Below are 20,879 nucleotides of genomic sequence, written 5' to 3'. Positions count from 1 at the left end.
GGAGGGCGGGACATTTATCACAGCGCCCGGGACCGCTGTGTTACAACCTGCCATGTAACCGGCGTTGCCTGTCAGGGTCGGGTGGGCCGGTTAAAATTCCTCCGCGGGCCGCATGTGGCCCGCGGGCCGTAGTTTGAGGACCCCTGATGTATACCGTCACTTTCCTATACTGCCTGGAGCAGCCATTCCCAACCAGGGTTTTGTGGACCCCTAGAGTTCCTCCAGAGGTTGCCGAGAGTTCCTTGAGCTGTGGCTGGTTGATTTACCATCTGATCGTGCCTCCATAGTTCCGGGGGCAAAGCCAATTGGCAGATCCCGGGTTTTCTGGCATTATTCCCACTGAGGAAACAAATTCCTTGATGCAAGAGGCACAAGATCTGCACAAGTAATCGTTAAAAAATTTGTGATCTCGATTCAACCCCCCCCCCCCCCCCCGACGATCTGCAATGCAGAGTTTGCGGATTCTTTCATATAACAAGTGGAGAGAATGTATCTGCTCACTCAGCTGTCAAAAGAAAAAATCCGGCAGTCTGCCAAGTTTACATAAAAAGGATAAACTTCTGAGTGTGTAAAGAAAAAGTCCCGTGAACTGCCGATATGGTTCCTCCTATCGATATGGTCCCCCCCCCCCCTTGACTGCGCAGGCGCAATCCGAGGCGACGGAAATCACTGAACCTGATGAGCGGTTTTCAGGTGTAGCCGCCCCTCCAGGGCGACGTGGAATTTGCTGTAAGTGGCCAGTCAGCCTCACGTCCTCGCCGCTGCGCTCGCTCGGCCTCCTGGCTCTTTTTTTTTTTTAATATCCTCCAAGTCCACAGGGATGGTATAGAATGAGCCTGGATGCCGTCCAGAGCAGCGCATGCGCCGTGTACACCTAAAGAACAGCTGATCAGGTTCGGAGATTTCCGCGGGCTTCGTCTGCCCCTGGGCAGGGAACCATATCGATAGGGGAACTGGCGACAAGACACCGGCAGTCTGCCAAGTTTTTTTAACCACTTCAGCCCCGGACTATTTTGCTGGTCAATGACCGGGCCACTTTTTGCGATTCGGCACTGCGTCGCTTTAACTGACAATTGCGCGGTCGTGCGACGTGGCTCCCAAACAAAATCGGCGTCCTTTTTTTCCCCACAAATAGAGGTTTCTTTTGGTGGTATTTGATCACCTCTGCGGTTTTTATTTTTTGCGCTATAAACAAAAATAGAGCGACAATTTTGAAAAAAATAATATTTTTTACTTTTTGCTATAATAAATATCCCCAAAAAATATATATCAAAAAATATTTTTTAGTAACTATAAACTGCAAAATATCATTTTCTCATCAGCAGTATATAGCAGTCTAGTCTGTTGACTTCTATCAGTTTCTGGTTTGAGCTTGTAGGAGGAGCTTTAAATTCTTCCCCGATTGTCCTATGAGGCTGCAGGACCCCTGACCCTCTGTCTGGACAGTGCCGATTGGCCCTGTGCTGATCACATGCACCCAAGATAAAAAAAAAGGAGAAAAAAAAACTCTCTAGCAATACACACCAAACTGGGCATGTGCAGCTTACCCCCAATTCTCTGTTTTTATCAGCAGATTGGGGGCTGTGGAAGAAGGGGAGGATCAGAGAACACAGAATCAAACAGCCTATTTTACACAATGCAGAGGATTAATGCCTTAGGTTCAGTGGGTATAAAAAGAACATTGAGACACAGCGATTTTGCACAGAGCAGCCTGTAACGGTATGGCCCGTGGGACCCAGAAGCTCTTGAAGCATGTGGGGTACTCCTGTGTCAGCTTCACCAATGACTCTTGTGTCTAGGGTCATCCTATGTCTAATAGGGGCATAGGATGACTGAGAACTGATATCATGGATTACATGAGATGGGACAGTAATGATAATTGCAGGAGATCTTGAAATATCATTCTGAACCCAACAGGTCAATAGAGTGTCTCCTTCAATGTGGAACATAGACTGTTGAGATGTAAATTGATGTTAATCACCTCCAGCTACCTGGCTGTAGTGATGAAAGCTTGCTGAGATTGCATTCTATTGTCTATTGTGTTAATTAAGCCTGGCTCCTAAGATATTTCATGGTGCTATGCTAACCAAACCTGTATTGTGTGGAAGTTCTATTGATGCTAATATGTGTTGTGAGTTAGCACACTCTAAAGGTCAGACGTCTGACTTATGTTCACTAAAGGAATGTGTATCGTGTAGCAGGTGAGAATAGCTTATCGCGGAGTCAGAAAGTCTGCCTAAGATGTGGATTGAGGGGGGACTCGTTAGCACTCATTGTGTGATGTTGTGGGTGGAGTGTGTCATTGTCCCTTTTGATTACTGCAGCATGCTTTCTAACTGTATATAAGAAACCATTAAAGTGTCATTTTGTTTGGAACCAGAGAACAAAGCTGTGTCTCGTTATTCTGGGGGAAATCCAATGGGTCCTGTCTGCTGGATTGTGGAGTGTCGGAAGCTGTCTTGGGTTGGTGGAATGGAATATCGCAACAGCGTTAACCCCTGACCGTTACACAGCCCCTATCCTATTCTTTGGTTCCCTTGTCGGTACTTCTGGCTTGCTCTAAGGGTACTGGTGCGCGCACGCTCCCCGACCCACCCACTGCGTTTATAAGGCACACAGAGCTGCGGCTCTGCCCCGTTCTCTCCTCATTGGTTTACTGGCTGTGATTAACAGTAGCAGGCAGAAATAGTTCCCGCTGCTGTCTCAGGCAATGAGAGACCTGGGAGAAGCTCAGCTCTTGTGCACATCGCTGGATCGTGAGGGAGTTCAGGTGAGCATTAGGGGGGGCTGGTGAGAGCGTTGCTGCACACACGTTTTTTACATTCATGCATTAACTGCTTGCCGACGTTGGCTCTGCTGGGCGAGACCACGTAGCTATACATCATCTCGCCGAGCAGCCAATAGGGGCGCGCGCGTGCCTATTGGCTCCTGACGCCCGGCGGGCGCGATCGCCGCCGGGCACCCCCGATCGCTCGTTACAGAGCGAGGACCGGGAGCTGTGTTTACACACACAGCTCCCGGTCCTGTCAGGGGAGAAATGACTGACCGTCTGTTCATACAATGTATGAACAGCGATCAGTCATTTCCCCAAGTCAGTCCCACCCCCCTACAGTTAGAACACCCCCAGGGAACATACTTAACCCCTTCCCTGCCCCCTAGTGTTAACCCCTTCCCTACCAGTGGCATTTTTATAGTAATCAATGCATTTTTATAGCACTGATCGCTATAAAAATGCCAATGGTCCCAAAAATGTGTCAAAAGTATCCGAAGTGTCCGCCATAATGTCGCAGTACCGAAAAAAAAAAAACGCTGATCGCCGCCATTACTAGTAAAAAAAAAAAAAAAAAAAATAGGATTAATAAAAATGCCTTAAAACTATCCCCTATTTTGTAGACGCTATAACTTTTGTGCAAACCGATCAATAAAACGTTTATTGCGATTTTTTTTACGTAAAAAAATGTAGAAGAATACGTATCGGCCTAAACTGAGGAAAAAATGTTTTTATATATATATTTTTTGGGGGATATTTATTATAGCAAAAAGTAAAAAATATAATTTTTTTTTCAAAATTGTCGCTCTATTTTTGTTTATAGCGCAAAAAATAAAAACCGCAGAGGTGATCAAATGCCACGGAAAGAAAGCTCTATTTGTGGGGAAAAAAGGACGCCAATTTTGTTTGGGAGCCACGTCGCACGACCGCGTAATTGTCCGTTAAAGCGACGCAGTGCTGAATCGCAAAAAGTGCTCTGGTCTTTGACCAGCAATAAGGTCCGGGGCTTAAGTGGTTAAATGCACGAAGATTAAGAAAAACGTGAACATTTTAAGTAGAACTATAGGCAAAAGTTTTTTTGGATAAAAAGGTTATTACTCCTGTCAGATTGTTTTCACCATCTGTGTATCATCGGGAGATTTCCCTTCACTTCCTGTCCCATAACCAAACAGGGAGGAAATCCCTGCAAATAAAGGGGATTTCCTTGGGATCCCCCAGAACTAGTGTCCCCATTGGAAGATTTCCCATCTATGACTTTTCTGGGGACAACCCAAAATTTGGGATTTTCTTTTACTTTCACTTTCCCTTTCAATGATAATGGTAAACAGGAGAAATAGAGGAGGAATCGCCTTAACGTGGGCACAGACAGCAATAGAAACGGACAGGGGTTCTAACCCCTCTCCACTCTATCCAACACTAAAACAAAGTTTTGCCTTAACCACTTCTCCACCGCGCCTATTCTGCCACTTCTCTCCTTCATGTGAAAATCACATTTTTTTTGCTAGAAAATTAATCAGAACCCCTAAACATTATATATATATTTATTTTTTAGCAGACACCCTAGGTAATACAATGGCGGTCATTGCAACTTTTTATCTCGCACGGTATTTGCGCAATAATTTTTCAAACGCCCTTTTTTGGGCAAAAAAATGATTTCATGAATTAAAAAAAATAACAAAAAACAGTAAAATTAAAGTAAAATTAGCCCAATATTTTTGTATAATGTGAAAGATGAAGTTACGCCTAGTAAATAGATACCTAACATGTCACGCTTTAAAATTGCGCACACTCATGGAATGGCGCCAAGCTTCGGTACTCAAAAATCTCCGTAGGCGACGCTTTAAATTTTGTTACAGGTTACTATTTTCGAGTTACAGAGGAGGTCTTGCGCTATAATTTTTGCACACGCTCTAACGCACGCGACGATACCTCACATGTGGGGTTTGAACAGCGTTTACATATGTGAGCGGGACTTGCATGCGTGTTCGCTTCTGAGCGCGAGCTACCGGGGACAGGGACGTTTAAAGAAATAAAGAAATAATTTATTTTACACTTTTTTTTATTTTATCACTTTTATTCCTATTACAAGGAATGTAAACATCCCTTGTAATAGGAATCAGTGTGACAGGTCCTCTTTATGGAGAGAGGCGGGGTCAATAAGACCTCCCCCTCCCCCCACATCTCTCCTCCAGGCTTACAAGCATGAGATTGTGAAACAAAAAATTCACCAAACACATGCCGACAGCCGCGATTGCAGCTTTGTTTACTTCCGGGTATCGGGCGTGACGTCATAACGTCGTGCCCGGACCTCCAACGGTCATAGAGATGACTGGTGACCATCTGGCGTTTACAAAATAGGGGATAGTTTTATTGCATTTTTATTAATACATTTTTTTTTTACTACTAATGGTGGCGATTTTTTTCGTGACTGCGACATTATGGCGGACACATCGGACAATTTTGACACATTTTTGGGACCATTGTCATTTTCACAGCAAAAAATGCTATAAAAATGCACAGATTACTGTGAAAATGACAATTTCAGTTTAGGAGTTAACCACAAGGGGGCGTTGAAGGGGTTATGTATGAACTAATATGTGTTTCTAACTGTAGGGGGGCAGGGCTGGACGTGTGGCGTCATTGATCGTGTTTCCCTATATCAGGGAACAGACGATCGATGACGGCGCCACAGTTTACACTCACCTCTCCCCGTTCTTCAGCTCCGGGGACCGATCGCGGGACTCCAGCAGCGATCGGGTCCGCGAGTCCCGCGGCCACGGAGCTTCAGAGCCCGCGACCCACCGCTGGGCACTTAAAGAGGACGTGCAGGTACGTGCTTGTGCCCTGCCGCGCCATTCTGTCAGCGTATATCTGCAGGAGGCGGTCCTTAAGTGGTTAAATGCTGCATTACAATTTAACTACACCCATTTGATTTTAGATGACTAAAACAAGTTTTAGCCAACTAAAATGTACTGGAGATTTAGTCGACTAAAACAATTGAAAAAAGACTAAAATGAGACTAAAACTAAAAATGCCATTTTAGTCCTAAGACTCATGCCTTGTACCCACCATCGTTTTTTCCCGATGCGATTCCTCTCCAGCCTGACTTGCGTACACAAAAAACTTCCGACCAAAGCGCGATGACGTCCAACACGTACGACGACACTATAAAGGAGAAGTTTCTTTCAAACGGCGCCACCCTCTGGGCCGCTTTTGCCGATCCTCGTGTTTAGTAAAAAGTTTGGTGAGAGACGATTCACGCTTTTCAGTCTTCGTGCTTTTCAGTCCGTTACAGCGCGACAAATGCGATATTATCCATTCCAAAAACGCTAGTTTTACCAGAACGAGCGCTCCCGTCTCATAACTTGATTCCCGAGCACGCGCTTTTATTTCCCCCTCGAAAAAAAAAGCCTACACAAGACCGGTTTTCGCGACGAGAAAAAGACTGACGGGAAACACGACGAGAAAAAAAAAAAAAGAGAGCCGGTTTCAATTTTTTTGCGGGCAGTTTTTTCGTAGCGAGCGCACACGCGGCCGGTTTTCCCAACCAACGTATAAAAAAAAAAGGCAGTTTTCTCGTCGTGAAAACCGGTCGCGTGTACAAGGCATAAGACTAAAACTAAAAATCGAAATTTGCTGCCAAAATGAACACTATGCTATGCAATGACCGGGATAAATGGGAACCTCACAGGCGCCTCACGTTCGTTCTACGAATGACCAAATTCCAGAGACCGACCAGCCTTCCTTGAGTCTGGTTTTCGTCTAACTGCAGCCGATCCCAGGCTAGTATGAGATCGGAGAACGTCGCAAACAGAAAGTAAAAGCAGTCAGGAGATCATTGAGAACCGTGCAGAGTTTCTGTTTCCAAGAACTGACAGCGCTGTAGGGATCCAGATGATAAATAACGCCACAGAAGATTACCGTATATACTCTATACACTCTCCATATACCGTATATACACTATATACACTCTCCATATACCGTATATACTCTATACACTCTCCATATACCGTATATACTCTATACACTCTCCATATACCGTATATACTCTCTACACTCTCCATATACCGTATATACTCTATACACTCTCTATACACCGTATATACTCTCTACACTCTCCATATACCGTATATACTCTATACACTCTCCATATACCGTATATACTCTATACACTCTCCATATACCGTATATACTCTATACACTCTCCATATACCGTATGTACACTATACACTCTCTATACACCGTATATACTCTCTACACTCTCCATATACCGTATATACTCTCTACACTCTCCATATACCGTATATACTCTATACACTCTCCATATACCGTATATACTCTATACACTCTCCATATACCGTATATACTCTATACACTCTCCATATACCGTATGTACACTATACACTCTCCATATACCGTATATACTCTATACACTCTCCATATACCGTATGTACACTATACACTCTCCATATACACTCTATACACTCTCCATATACCGTATATACTCTCTACACTCTCCATATACCGTATATACTCTCTACACTCTCCATATACCGTATATACTCTCTACACTCTCCATATACCGTATATACTCTATACACTCTCCATATACCGTATATACTCTATACACTCTCCATATACCGTATATACTCTATACACTCTCTATATACCGTATATACTCTATACACTCTCCATATACACTCTATACACTCTCCATATACCGTATATACTCTATACACTCTCCATATACCGTATATACTCTATACACTCTCCATATACCGTATATACTCTATACACTCTCTATATACCGTATATACTCTCTACACTCTCCATATACCGTATATACTCTCTACACTCTCCATATACCGTATATACTCTCTACACTCTCCATATACCGTATATACTCTCTACACTCTCCATATACCGTATATACTCTATACACTCTCCATATACCGTATATACTCTATACACTCTCCATATACCGTATATACTCTATACACTCTCCATATACCGTATATACTCTATACACTCTCTATATACCGTATATACTCTATACACTCTCCATATACACTCTATACACTCTCCATATACCGTATATACTCTATACACTCTCCATATACCGTATATACTCTATACACTCTCCATATACCGTATATACTCTATACACTCTCCATATACCGTATACACTCTCCATATACCGTATATACCGCATGCGCAGTGGGTGCCCAGCCGTGAAGCCGAAAGCTGTCACTGCCGGGTGCCCACACTAAGAATGAAGACGCTGGCCGGCGAGGAGCGGAGCCGTGGAGCAGGTAAGTGTCTGTTTATTAAAAGCCAGCAGCTACACTTTTTGTAGCTGCTGACTTTTAATAAACTTAAAAAAAAGGTGGAAAACCCCTTTAAGGTGAAAAAACATCTGGGCATAATTCAAAGCTCCTGAACGCCGGCGTATTGAAAGCCTGATGTTTTACTCCTGCGTGTTGGCTTTGTGTTCTAAAGCAAGCATTGAAACGGTTGATAGGCTGCTGCCTTGTGAATAGGATTTTCAGGCTACGTAATGGGAGTCTGGAGCTCACCAATTATGAAGACACAAGTTCAGTCCTGACCCGGAGCGTCAGCAGAGACAACCTTTGTGCAGAGCTGCGATGTCACGAGGTGAAGGAACAAAAAAAAAAAAAAAAAAAGGTGGTTTTTGCATGCGACCGGCATAATAGCTTTGTTTTGTTGGTGAAGGGAAATCCCAGACGGCGTTCTCTGCTTTGAATTATAAAAGTTCTTCCAGGTTCAGCAGATGCGACTCCACCAAAGTTACTTTAGTTCAAAAAGTTAAAAAAATTATTCTGTGTCATTTATTTAAATTTTCTTTTTTTTTTGAGAGATCGAAATAAAGGCGATTTGCATAAAGCAAGTCCAACGCAAAACCTGGAAAACGCTAAATCGACGCAACAGAGGGAAAACTGCATCAGTAAAGGTTACATCTATTGGGGCCGATCTGAGCTGTGAAGTGCATGCATTGGGGCTGATCTGAGGTGTGACATGTGTGCATTGGGGCTGATCTGAGATGCATGCATTGTGGCTGATCTGAGGTCTGACATGCATGCATTGGGGCTGATCTGAGGTCTGACATGCATGCATTGGGGCTGATCTGAGGTGTGAAGTGCATGCATTGGGGCTGATCTGAGGTGTGAAGTGCATGCATTGGGGCTGATCTGAGGTGTGAAGTGCATGCATTGGGGCTGATCTGAGGTCTGACGTGCATGCATTGGGGCTGATCTGAGGTGTGAAGTGCATGCATTGGGGCTGATCTGAGGTGTGAAGTGCATGCATTGGGGCTGATCTGAGGTGTGAAGTGCATGCATTGGGGCTGATCTGAGGTCTGACGTGCATGCATTGGGGCTGATCTGAGGTGTGAAGTGCATGCATTGGGGCTGATCTGAGGTGTGAAGTGCATGCATTGGGGCCGATCTGAGCTGTGAAGTGCATGCATTGGGGTTGATCTGAGGTGTGAAGTGCATGCATTGGGGCTGATCTGAGGTGTGAAGTGCATGCATTGGGGCCGATCTGAGCTGTGAAGTGCATGCATTGGGGCTGATCTGAGGTGTGAAGTGCATGCATTGGGGCTGATCTGAGGTGTGAAGTGCATGCATTGGGGCTGATCTGAGGTGTGACGTGCATGCATTGGGGCTGATCTGAGCTGTGAAGTGCATGCATTGGGGCTGATCTGAGGTGTGAAGTGCATGCATTGGGCCTGATCCGAGGTCTGACATGCATGCATTGGGGCTGATCTGAGGTGTGACGTGCATGCATTGGGGCTGATCTGAGCTGTGACGTGCATGCATTGGGGCTGATCTAAGGTCTGACATGCATGCATTGGGGCTGATCTGAGGTCTGACATGCATGCATTGGGGCAGATCTGACGTGTGAAGTGCATGCATTGAAGCTGAGCGGACATATTACGTGCATGCACTGGAGCTTATCTGAGGTGTGAAGTGCATGCATTGGAGCCGATCTGAGCTCTGTGGTACATGCATTGGAGCTGATCTGACATACATGCATTGGAGCCGATCTGACATACATGCATTGGAGCCGAACTGACATACATGCATTGGAGCCGATCTGAGGTACATGCATTGGAGCCGATCTGAGGTACATGCATTGGAGCTGATCTGAGCTCTGAAGTGCATGCATTGGGGCCGATCTGAGCTCCGTGGTGCATGCATTGGAGCAGATCTGACATGCATGCATTGGAGCCGATCTGAGCTATGTGGTACATGCATTGGAGCCAATCTGACCTGCATGCATTGGAGCCGATCTGACCTGCATGCATTGGAGCCGATCTGACCTGCATGCATTGGAGCCGATCTGACATGCATGCATTGGAGCCTATCTGAGCTCTGTGGTACATGCATTGGAGCCGATCTGACATGCATGCATTGGAGCCTATCTGAGCTCTGTGGTACATGCATTGGAGCCGATTGAGCTCTGTGGTACATACATTGGAGCCGATCTGACCTGCATGCATTGGAGCCGATCTGACATGCATGCATTGGAGCCTATCTGAGCTCTGTGGTACATGCATTGGAGCCGATCTGACATGCATGCATTGGAGCCTATCTGAGCTCTGTGGTACATGCATTGGAGCCGATTGAGCTCTGTGGTACATACATTGGAGCCGATCTGACATGCATGCATTGGAGCCGATCGGACATGCATGCATTGGAGCCTATCTGAGCTCTGAAGTGCATGCATTGGAGCCGATCTGACATGCATGCATTGGGTCCGATCTGACGTGTGAAGTGCATGCATTGAAGCTGAGCCGATCTGACATGCATGCATTGGAGCCGTTCTGAGCTCTGAAGTGCATGCATTGGAGCCGATCTGACATGCATGCACTGGAGCCGATCTGACCTGCATGCATTGGAGCTGATCTGACCTGCATGCATTGGAGCCGATCTGACATGCATGCATTGGAGCCGATCTGAGCTCTGTGGTGCATGCATCGGAGCCAATCTGACATGCATGCATTGGAGCCGCTCTGAAGTGCATGCATTGGGACGGATTATCTTGCAATGACAAGGTAAACGAATTAATGGCTAAATATTAATATCCGGATCTAATTTATCATCAGCAGTATTTCTATCAGGAATGGAAAGCCGCAGACTCCGCCTCGTTTTGCGGGTCACTGGCCTGCCGGTCGTCGAATTCTTGTAAATAAATGACCTTTAATGCGGGAAAGGCTGCGGACCTCGGCCTGGACTAGAGAACGCCCGAGCAGGCGCGTTTATACCTCTTCTTGTTTTTCTCTCTTTTAGTGTCATGTTGTGTTCTCGGCCAGAAATGCTCAGCGGAGTTCTCTTCAAAAAAAAAAAGGGGATTTCCAGCTTGAAAAAGAGTTGTTTTCAAACACAAACATACCAACGCCGCCGCCGCCGCCGCGTAATCAGCGGTTGTTAAGCAAACATAGTAACGCTAAATAGACCAGGGAGGAATTTGCAGATCGGGACTGATTGCTTAAAGTAGAACTCCAACCAAAAATCTTTTCGGTTTTGGAAGGAGCAGCAAAGGGTTAGAACCTCTGCCAGGTTTCTGCTGAGATTTCCCACCAATTGCCGTCCCGGAGCCAAGAGGATGAGAAAACCCAAGTGAGACAATTCAACCCTTAGGACAGCGATGGGGAACCTCGGCACCCCCCAGAGGTTATGGAACTACATTTCCCATGATGCTCAGCTACAATGCAGAGTGCAGGAGCATCATGGGAAATGTAGTTCCAAAACCTCTGGGGGGGGCCAAGATTCCCCATCACTGCCTTAGGAGTTGCCATCAGAACTGGTGTCCCCATTGGAAGCTCATCCATCCTCATCTTGTTCTGGTGAAAACCATAAAATTATAACATTTGGGATTTTTTTCCGACCTTCTGACATCTACCACGCATTAGCTAAATGTATCCACAAAACATTGTGATGTGGCATCATCACCAGGAGTGTAAAAAGCTTGCATGGGCAGCTGCTGGCATTGGCACATCCCTCAGAACTACATCTCCATAGAGTCCTTTTCCTTCACACATACACACCAGAACTACATCTCCCAAGAGTCCTTTTCCTTCACACATACACCCCAGAACTACATCTCCCAAGAGTCCTTTTCCAACCCCACTTCCCCCCCAGAACTACATCTCCCAAGAGTCCTTTCCCATCACACATACACACCAGAACTACATCTCCCAAGAGTCTTACACACCCCCAATTACTACATCTCCCAAGAGTCCTTTCCCATTACACACACCCAAAGAACTACATCTCCCAAGAGTCCTTTCCCATCACACATACACCCCAGAACTACATCTCCCAAGAGTCCTTTCCCATCACACATACACCCCAGAACTACATCTCCCAAGAGTCTTACACACCCCCAATTACTACATCTCCCAAGAGTCCTTTCCCAACCCCCCTTCCCCCCCAGAACTACATCTCCCAAGAGTCCTTTTCCTTCACACACACCCCAAGAACTACATCTCCCAAGAGTCCTTTTCCTTCACACATACACCCCAGAACTACATCTCCCAAGAGTCCTTTCCCTTCACACATACACACCAGAACTACATCTCCCAAGAGTCCTTTCCCAACCCCCCTTCCCCCCCAGAACTACATCTCCCAAGAGTCCTTTCCCATCACACATACACCCCAGAACTACACCTCCCAAGAGTCCTTTCCCATCACACATACACACCAGAACTACATCTCGCAAGAGTCCTCTACACAGAGAGCACTTGATAGGTGGTAAAGGTGTTGTATCGCCTCTTCACCTCCAACTTTAACCCCTCGATTGCCACACTACCACACAACAACGTTCATTGAATGCAGTTGCGGGGTGCTTGCATGAGCAGCCCCATTCACTTGAGGTCCGGGGTACACTGGATTTTTGCCAGGTCAGCGTGTACGTTTCTGTACTTGCAGCATTTTGAAATGAATAAAGCACAAGTGTAATGTAAAGGTATCTTAGAGATGGATTATTTATCTTTATAACCTGGACCTGTAGAATACGAAGACCGGAATCCAGGCCGTTCACAGCCAGCCTATCAAATCGTCTCAACAGAGCGGTCTGTCCCCGCTGGTCGGTGAAACGGAGAAGGGTATAAATAGGTTAAGCACTGTGGTGCGCCTGGCTGCGATTTCACGCCTGCCTCTAATTGAGTGCATTGCTCCCGGGTGTCCTTGTTTCATTTCGTCGCACTCCGCGCTCATTACTCTATTAAAATCGCCGTTCGGATTTTCAAGTAGCGAGCGAATGAGAGACGACTCTCTCCGCAGCTCCCGATCGTCACAGACCAGTCCTATTTTGGGGCAAATTCTTTTCTTGACTGTTTTTCTATTTTTTACTGAAGTCCAAAAAAACTGAAACATTTTACTGCCAAAAACGTATTCAATTGATGATGGTAATAAAATAATATAAAAACCCTCAGCAAGTTTTATCTCAACACATTGAGCACAGTGCTGCTTCCCTGAACATCCGGTCTTCACAGGAAAGAGTTAACAGTGGACAGCGCAGTCTCCAGCCAGTTTGTTTGCTTAGAGGAGGAAGGGGGAGGAGCCCTGCCATCTTAAGCTATGGGGCTGTGGGTTTCTATTGATGCACACAGTGTAGGGAGACACAACTCTAGTCCCTGCATGCAAGAATGACTCCAAAGAATGCTGCAAAAGAAAGGAGATATACCCTGAAACAGGAAACCTGAACCACCAGTCACAGCACCAGCTTAACCACTTAAGACCCGGACCTTTAGGCAGCTAAAGGACCTGGCCAGTTTTTGCGATTCGGCACTGCGTCGCTTTAACTGACAATTGCGCGGTCGTGCGACGTGGCTTCCAAACAAAATTGGCGTACTTTTTTTCCCACAAATAGAGCTTTCTTTTGGTGGTATTTCATCACCTCTGCGGTTTTTATTTTTTGCGCTATAAACAAAAATAGAGCGATATTTTTGATAAAAAAAATGCAATATTTTTTACGGTTTGCTATAATAAATATCCCCCAAAAACATATAAAAAAAATATGTTTTTTCCCTCAGTTTAGGCCGCTACGTATTCTTCTACCTATTTTTGGTATAAAAAAAAAAAAAAAAAATCGCAATAAGCGTTTATCGATTGGTTCGCGCAAAACTTATAGCGTTTACAAAATAGGCGATAGTTTTATTGCATTTTTATTATTTTTTTTTTTTTTTTTACTACTAATGGCGGCGATCAGCGATTTTTTTTCGTGACTGCAACATTATGGCGGACACATCGGACAATTTTGACACATTTTTGGGACCATTGTCATTTCCACAGCAAAAAATGCATTGTTTATTGTAAAAATTACAATTGCAGTTTGGGAGTTAACCACATGGGAGCGCTGAAGGGGTTAAGTGTGACCTCATCTGTGTTTCTAACTGTAGGGGGTGTGGCGTCATTGATTGTGTTTCCCTATATCAGGGAACACACGATCGATGACGGCGCCACAGTGAAGAACGGGGAAGCTGTGTTTACACATAGCTCTCCCCGTTCTTCAGCTTCGGGGACCGATCGCGGGGACTCCAGCGGCGATCGGGCTTGCGGGTCCCGCGTTCACGGAGCTTCGAACCTGGTCGTGGGCGCACGGCTGGGCACTTAAAGCGGGGGTTCACCCTATTAATAAAAAAAATGTTTTCCTCTAGCATAAAATGAGGCATAGTAGCGCGAGCTACAGTATGCCTGTCTTTATTTTTTTAGTCCCGTACTCACTGTGTAATCGTAGAGACAAGATTCCGACTCCCCGCGGGGAATGGGCGTTCCTATGGAGAGGGAAGGTGATTGACTGCCGGCTCTGGCACGTCACGCTTCTCCGGAAATAGCCGTAATAGGACTTGGCGCTTCACGGCGCCTGCGCATAGTCTGTGCGCAGGCGCCGTATAGCGCCGTGAAGAGCCAAGACCTGTTCCGGCTGTCTTCGGGGAGCGTGACGTGCCAGAGCCGGCCGTCAATCACTTTCCCTCTCCATAGGAACGCCCATTCCCCGCGGGGAGTCGTAATCTTGTCTCTACGAGTGCACAGTGAGTACCAGGCTAAAAAAATAAATACAGGCATACTATAGCTCGCGCTACTATGCCTCATTTTATGCTAAAATGTTGTTATGGAGGGTGAACCACCGCTTTAAAGAGGACGTACCTGTACTTGCTTGTGCCCAGCCGTGCCATTCTGCCGACGTAAATGTGCAGGAGGCGGTCCTTAAGTGGTTAAACATATGAGGCGTGTTGGTTTTCCCTTTCCTCGACCCCCCAGGCACCGCAATGTCGTCTTTTGATCACTTCTACACATTGAAAGAAGTTTGTGATATAATCACATACACTTAGTAATTGTGTAACATTTATGTTTGATGTGAAACGGATACTTCTAATCTTACTTGACAGCAACTGTCCTCCTGACGAAGCTAGAAGCGAAACGCGTCTAATATCCCCCTTATTATCCAGGCATTCCAGGACAGGATTCATCTGCTCCTGCTTTGATATCAGTGTAGGAATGTACCAATATTGATTTAGATGTTGTTACGCTTTTGTGGTCGGTCATTAGAGGCGGTGACAGACCCAACCGTAACAGGGGCTTTTGGAGGGGGCCTTTTGCCTACTATGGGGCCCTGGCTTTTCAGAGGGTCCTACAGCCGTGGCCAAAGGTGAGAATGACGCATTCATTTTCACCAAGTCTGCTGCTTCAGTGTTTTTGGATCTTTTGGTCAGATGTTGATATACAGATCACAAGCATTTCATAGGCTTTGCTTGACAATTGCCATTGGTACCCGGTGATCTGACCAGTAACACCCCTCCTGTATTAGAGTGCCCCCCACTCTGGATGAAGGAGCACAGGGGGTACCTCTGGACAGCAGCATTGTCAGGGAGGGGAGTGGGACTAGCAAATCATTAATGTGGATATTTTCTGTAGCGCTCTATTCATTGTAAAAGTTTATGGCTTGGAAATGTCGCCTTCCAAAAATAAACAAAAGATGGACGAGGAAATCTAGACCGGGGCCAAGAAACCCGCCAGCATGTGTTGGAGGAAATAGGAGTACCCGGAGGAAACTCACACCGTCACAGGGAGAACAGGCAAACCCCAGGTAGGTAGTGCCGTGGTTGGGATTTAAACCGACCACCCTAGTGCTGCTAGGTGGAAGTGCTAACCACTCAGCCACTCTGTGCCCCGTATATAATAAACTAACAAAACTGAAGCCAAACTCCAGTTAATACGTTATAATCAGTTACAGCAAACAGATTTTTTTCCATGTTGGGATAAAGGTTTCACATAAATAAATTAAAGCACCCCTGTCCGTTATTATTATTTAGGTACCGTATTTATCGGCGTATACCGCGCACTTTTTTGCCCTTAAAATAAGGCAGGGATATGCAATTAGCGGACCTCCAGCTGTTGCCAAACTACAAGTCCCATCATGCCTCTGGGTGTCATATGACGCTTGATGCTGTCAGAGTCTCGCTATGCCTCATGGGACTTGTAGTTTGGCAACAGCTGGAGGTCCGCTAATTGCATATGCCTGAAATAAGGGGAAAATTTGTGGGTGCGCGATATACGCCGATACCCGCGGCGAGTTTGAACTGCGCCGCCGACATATACCGAGCGCAGTACACTCGGGTACATTCAGCCAGGCTCGGCTTCGCTCGCGGTCACGCTCTGACGCCTCCTAGCCTTTATGCGTGAGAAGCCGAGCGTGGCTGAACGTGCCCGAGTGTACTGTGCTCGGTATATGTCGGCGGCGCAGTTCAAACTCAGCGCGGGAAGCGGGGATTCGACTGAGAGACAGCGCGGGAAGACACCACCGAGGCCGCAGACGGACGCTGGACCGGGCAAGCCCGCCGATGGACGCCGGGCAAGACACCAACGAGGGGCATTCAAACTGTAAGTATTTTTTTTTTTCTAAAATTTCCCTTCTAGGTTGGGGGTGCGCGTTATACGCGGGTGCGCGCAATACCCCGATAAATACGGTACTTATATAGCGCCGTCAAATTACGCAGCGCTTTACATATACAATATACATTCACATCGGTCCCTACCCTCCAGGAGCTTACAATCCAAGGTCCCTAACTCACACTCATATACTAGGGGCCAATTTAGGCAGAAGCCAATTAACCTACCAGCATGTCTTTGGAGTGTGGGAGGAAACCGGAGTACCCGGAGGAAACCCACGCAGGCACAGGGAGAACATGCAAACTCCAGGCAGGTAGAGTCGTGGCCTGAATTTCGAACCAGCGACCCTTTTTTACTGCTAGGCGAGAGTGCTACTCACTACACCACTGTGCCGCCCAGTTACAAATGTTTTGTCTCATCCCTGTCTCAGCTCGTTCCTTTAAAAAGCAACAGGATTGCACAAGGTCATTGCAATTGTATTGCCACTCGGATTTTGATTGTTTACAAAATCAAAAAAAAAAAAAAAAAACGATAGAAAAGAAAAGCAACAGGATTACTGGCCAGATCACCAGGGGGAAATAAAAGGAACGAAAGCCTAAAAAAAGAAAACAAATGCAGCCACCACAGTAGTGGTAGCAGCGGTATGGCAAGAAGTAGTAGATTTGCGTTTGGTTTTAATAACCACTTGAACCCACAACATTTTGAACTACAACTACCAAAAAAAATAAAAAATAAAATGGTAGAGTGAATGGAAAGTACGCAGGATAATGAATAATAATAAAAAAAAACACAACACTCACCTTATGAAGTCAGCGTCCCCATCATTGAACACACTACTAAACTCCTTCCCAGCCTGAGCCTCTCTCACCCTCTGCATATCCATGTAGTAAGACTGAGATCCCTCGGCGGCGTGCAATGTGCGTGATGAGAAGGGGAATACCTCTGTGGAAGATTGCACACATTTATTTTACAGTCCACTTCATCTGCACTTCCTCTGTGGAAAGTTTCTAAGAGTCTGAGAGGCCGTATCACAAAAGTTTTTTTATTTCTTTTTTTTTATATCAAATTGAAAGTGAAATCCCTTTTTTTTTTTTTTATAATAATAGCTCGTTATTGATCATAGATTGGCCTGGTGCCAAAATAATAAAAGCCACATACAGCTCTGCTGTGGGGTAGGGAACAAAGTTACTTCTGAAATACAGACGTATAAAACAAAACAAAATCAAATAAATTATATATATACATACACACACACACACACACACACACACACACACACATATATACATACATACACACACACACACACACACACACACACACACACACACACATATACACACACACACACACACACACACACAGTGCCTTGCGAAAGTATTCGGCCCCCTTGAACTTTGCGACCTTTTTTTTTTATTATTATGATTGTCAGCTCCCCCTAGTGGCCATAACGCAGTATTTTCCCAATTCACGTTATTCTTACAAGTGAAGAACATTCGACCCGGAGAGAAAATGGCTTAGCAACATTACATTTTGCCAGCATTTCCACAGAGCAAATTCACATGCAGTTCTGCCAGATTGGGGGGGGGGGGAGGGGGTCACAGCTGCTGGGTGGCACCACCAACTACTATGGCGCCCCAATGAATACGCCCCCGCCCCCCTACAAATATAAGGGGACCAACAACAGATCTTCAATCAGAGCCCTGAATACGCCGCAACATAATGAGAATTAAAGCTGCAAAAAGGCAACATTTTATAAAATGAAATGAAAGTAGGTGGGCATCCGCCCCCCCCCCCCTTTTTTTATTTACAAGAATTATTACCAGCTGAAAAAGAAGCAAAAATAAGCCGGAAAACCAATCAACTGCTAGAGGAAAAAATGGCCAAGAACATTCTACAAAGAACCCTCCCCCCACTCATTACAAGGCCAACGCGTGCGCCCGCTGTGATTGCAATGGCATTGGGCACCGTGCCCTTGACGATTCTCTCCCCCCCCCCCCCCCCCGTCGTTAGCATTTTATTCTGTCTATTCAAATCTGAAGAACGCAAAATCTGCAGTTCTGTCAGAGCCAATTCCTGATTACGGATCTTTTGTACAAGAAAAAAAAAAAAAACACCTTTATTATCATACTGAATGTAAAAACCCGAGAAGAGAGCGCCGATTACTGAGCGACTGCGACGTTTCCTGGGCCCTCGTGTATAGAAACGGCCACATTTCCTGGGCCCTCATGTATAGGAACTGCCACATTTCCTGGGCCCCTCGTGTATAGGAACTGCGACATTTCCTGGGCCCTCGTGTATAGAAACGGCCACATTTCCTGGGCCCTCGTGTATAGAAACGGCCACATTTCCTGGGCCCTCGTGTATAGGAACTGCCACATTTCCTGGGCCCTCGTGTATAGGAACTGCCACATTTCCTGGGCCCCTCGTGTATAGGAACTGCGACATTTCCTGGGCCCTCGTGTATAGAAACGGCCACATTTCCTGGGCCCTCGTGTATAGGAACTGCCACATTTCCTGGGCCCTCGTGTATAGGAACTGCAACTTTTTCTGGGCCCTCGTGTATAGGAACTGCCACATTTCCTGGGCCCTCGTGTATAGGAACTGCCACATTTCCTGGGCCCTCGTGTATAGGAACTGCCACATTTCCTGGGCCCCTCGTGTATAGGAACTGCCACATTTCCTGGGCCCCTCGTGTATAGAAACGGCCACATTTCCTGGGCCCTCGTGTATAGGAACTGCCACATTTCCTGGGCCCTCGTGTATAGGAACTGCCACATTTCCTGGGCCCTCGTGTATAGGAACTGCCACATTTCCTGGGCCCTCGTGTATAGGAACTGCCACATTTCCTGGGCCCTCGTGTATAGGAACTGCCACATTTCCTGGGCCCCTCGTGTATAGGAACTGCCACATTTCCTGGGCCCCTCGTGTATAGGAACTGCCACATTTCCTGGGCCCCTCGTGTATAGGAACTGCCACATTTCCTGGGCCCTCGTGTATAGAAACGGCCACATTTCCTGGGCCCTCGTGTATAGTAACTGCCACATTTCCTGGGCCCCTCGTGTATAGGAACTGCCACATTTCCTGGGCCCTCGTGTATAGGAACTGCCACATTTCCTGGGCCCCTCGTGTATAGGAACTGCCACATTTCCTGGGCCCCTCGTGTATAGGAACTGCCACATTTCCTGGGCCCCTCGTGTATAGGAACTGCCACATTTCCTGGGCCCTCGTGTATAGGAACTGCCACATTTCCTGGGCCCCTCGTGTATAGGAACTGCGACATTTCCTGGGCCCTCGTGTATAGAAACGGCCACATTTCCTGGGCCCTCGTGTATAGGAACTGCCACATTTCCTGGGCCCTCGTGTATAGGAACTGCCACATTTCCTGGGCCCTCGTGTATAGGAACTGCCACATTTCCTGGGCCCTCGTGTATAGAAACGGCCACATTTCCTGGGCCCTCGTGTATAGGAACTGCCCCATTTCCTGGGCCCTCGTGTATAGGAACTGCCACATTTCCTGGGCCCTCGTGTATAGGAACTGCCACATTTCCTGGGCCCTCGTGTATAGGAACTGCCACATTTCCTGGGCCCTCGTGTATAGGAACTGCCACATTTCCTGGGCCCTCGTGTATAGGAACTGCCACATTTCCTGGGCCCCTCGTGTATAGGAACTGCCACATTTCCTGGGCCCCTCGTGTATAGGAACTGCCACATTTCCTGGGCCCTCGTGTATAGAAACGGCCACATTTCCTGGGCCCTCGTGTATAGGAACTGCCACATTTCCTGGGCCCTCGTGTATAGGAACTGCCACATTTCCTGGGCCCCTCGTGTATAGGAACTGCGACATTTCCTGGGCCCTCGTGTATAGAAACGGCCACATTTCCTGGGCCCTCGTGTATAGGAACTGCCACATTTCCTGGGCCCTCGTGTATAGGAACTGCCACATTTCCTGGGCCCTCGTGTATAGGAACGGCCACATTTCCTGGGCCCTCGTGTATAGGAACTGCCACATTTCCTGGGCCCTCGTGTATAGGAACTGTGACATTTCGCCGCCATTGGTAGTAAAAAAAAAAAAAAAAAAAATATTAATAAAAATGCCATAAAACTATCCCCTATTTTGTAAACGCTATAAATTTTGCGCAAACCAATCAATAAACGCTTATTGCGATCTATTTTTTTACAAAAATATGTAG

General features: G+C 46.4%; 1 protein-coding gene across 5 annotated transcripts in view; it reads right to left on the bottom strand.

The window, feature by feature from the left end:
* Positions 1-20,879, bottom strand: part of TRAF3 (TNF receptor associated factor 3) — a 139,866-nt gene that overhangs the window by 63,025 nt on the left and 55,962 nt on the right. The window contains exon 2 of one of the 5 annotated variants that reach the window (XM_040333335.1): positions 17,487-17,628. The exons of the other annotated variants lie outside the window; for them this stretch is intronic. The gene's annotated coding sequence lies outside the window, so the exon portion shown is untranslated. The remainder of the gene's footprint in view (positions 1-17,486; positions 17,629-20,879) is intronic. 5 annotated transcript variants of the gene reach the window in all.

This window comes from Rana temporaria, chromosome 13 (genome assembly GCF_905171775.1).
Source record: "Rana temporaria chromosome 13, aRanTem1.1, whole genome shotgun sequence".
Classification (NCBI taxonomy): Eukaryota; Metazoa; Chordata; class Amphibia; order Anura; family Ranidae; genus Rana; species Rana temporaria.
This window is presented reverse-complemented; position numbering and strand designations above follow the sequence as displayed.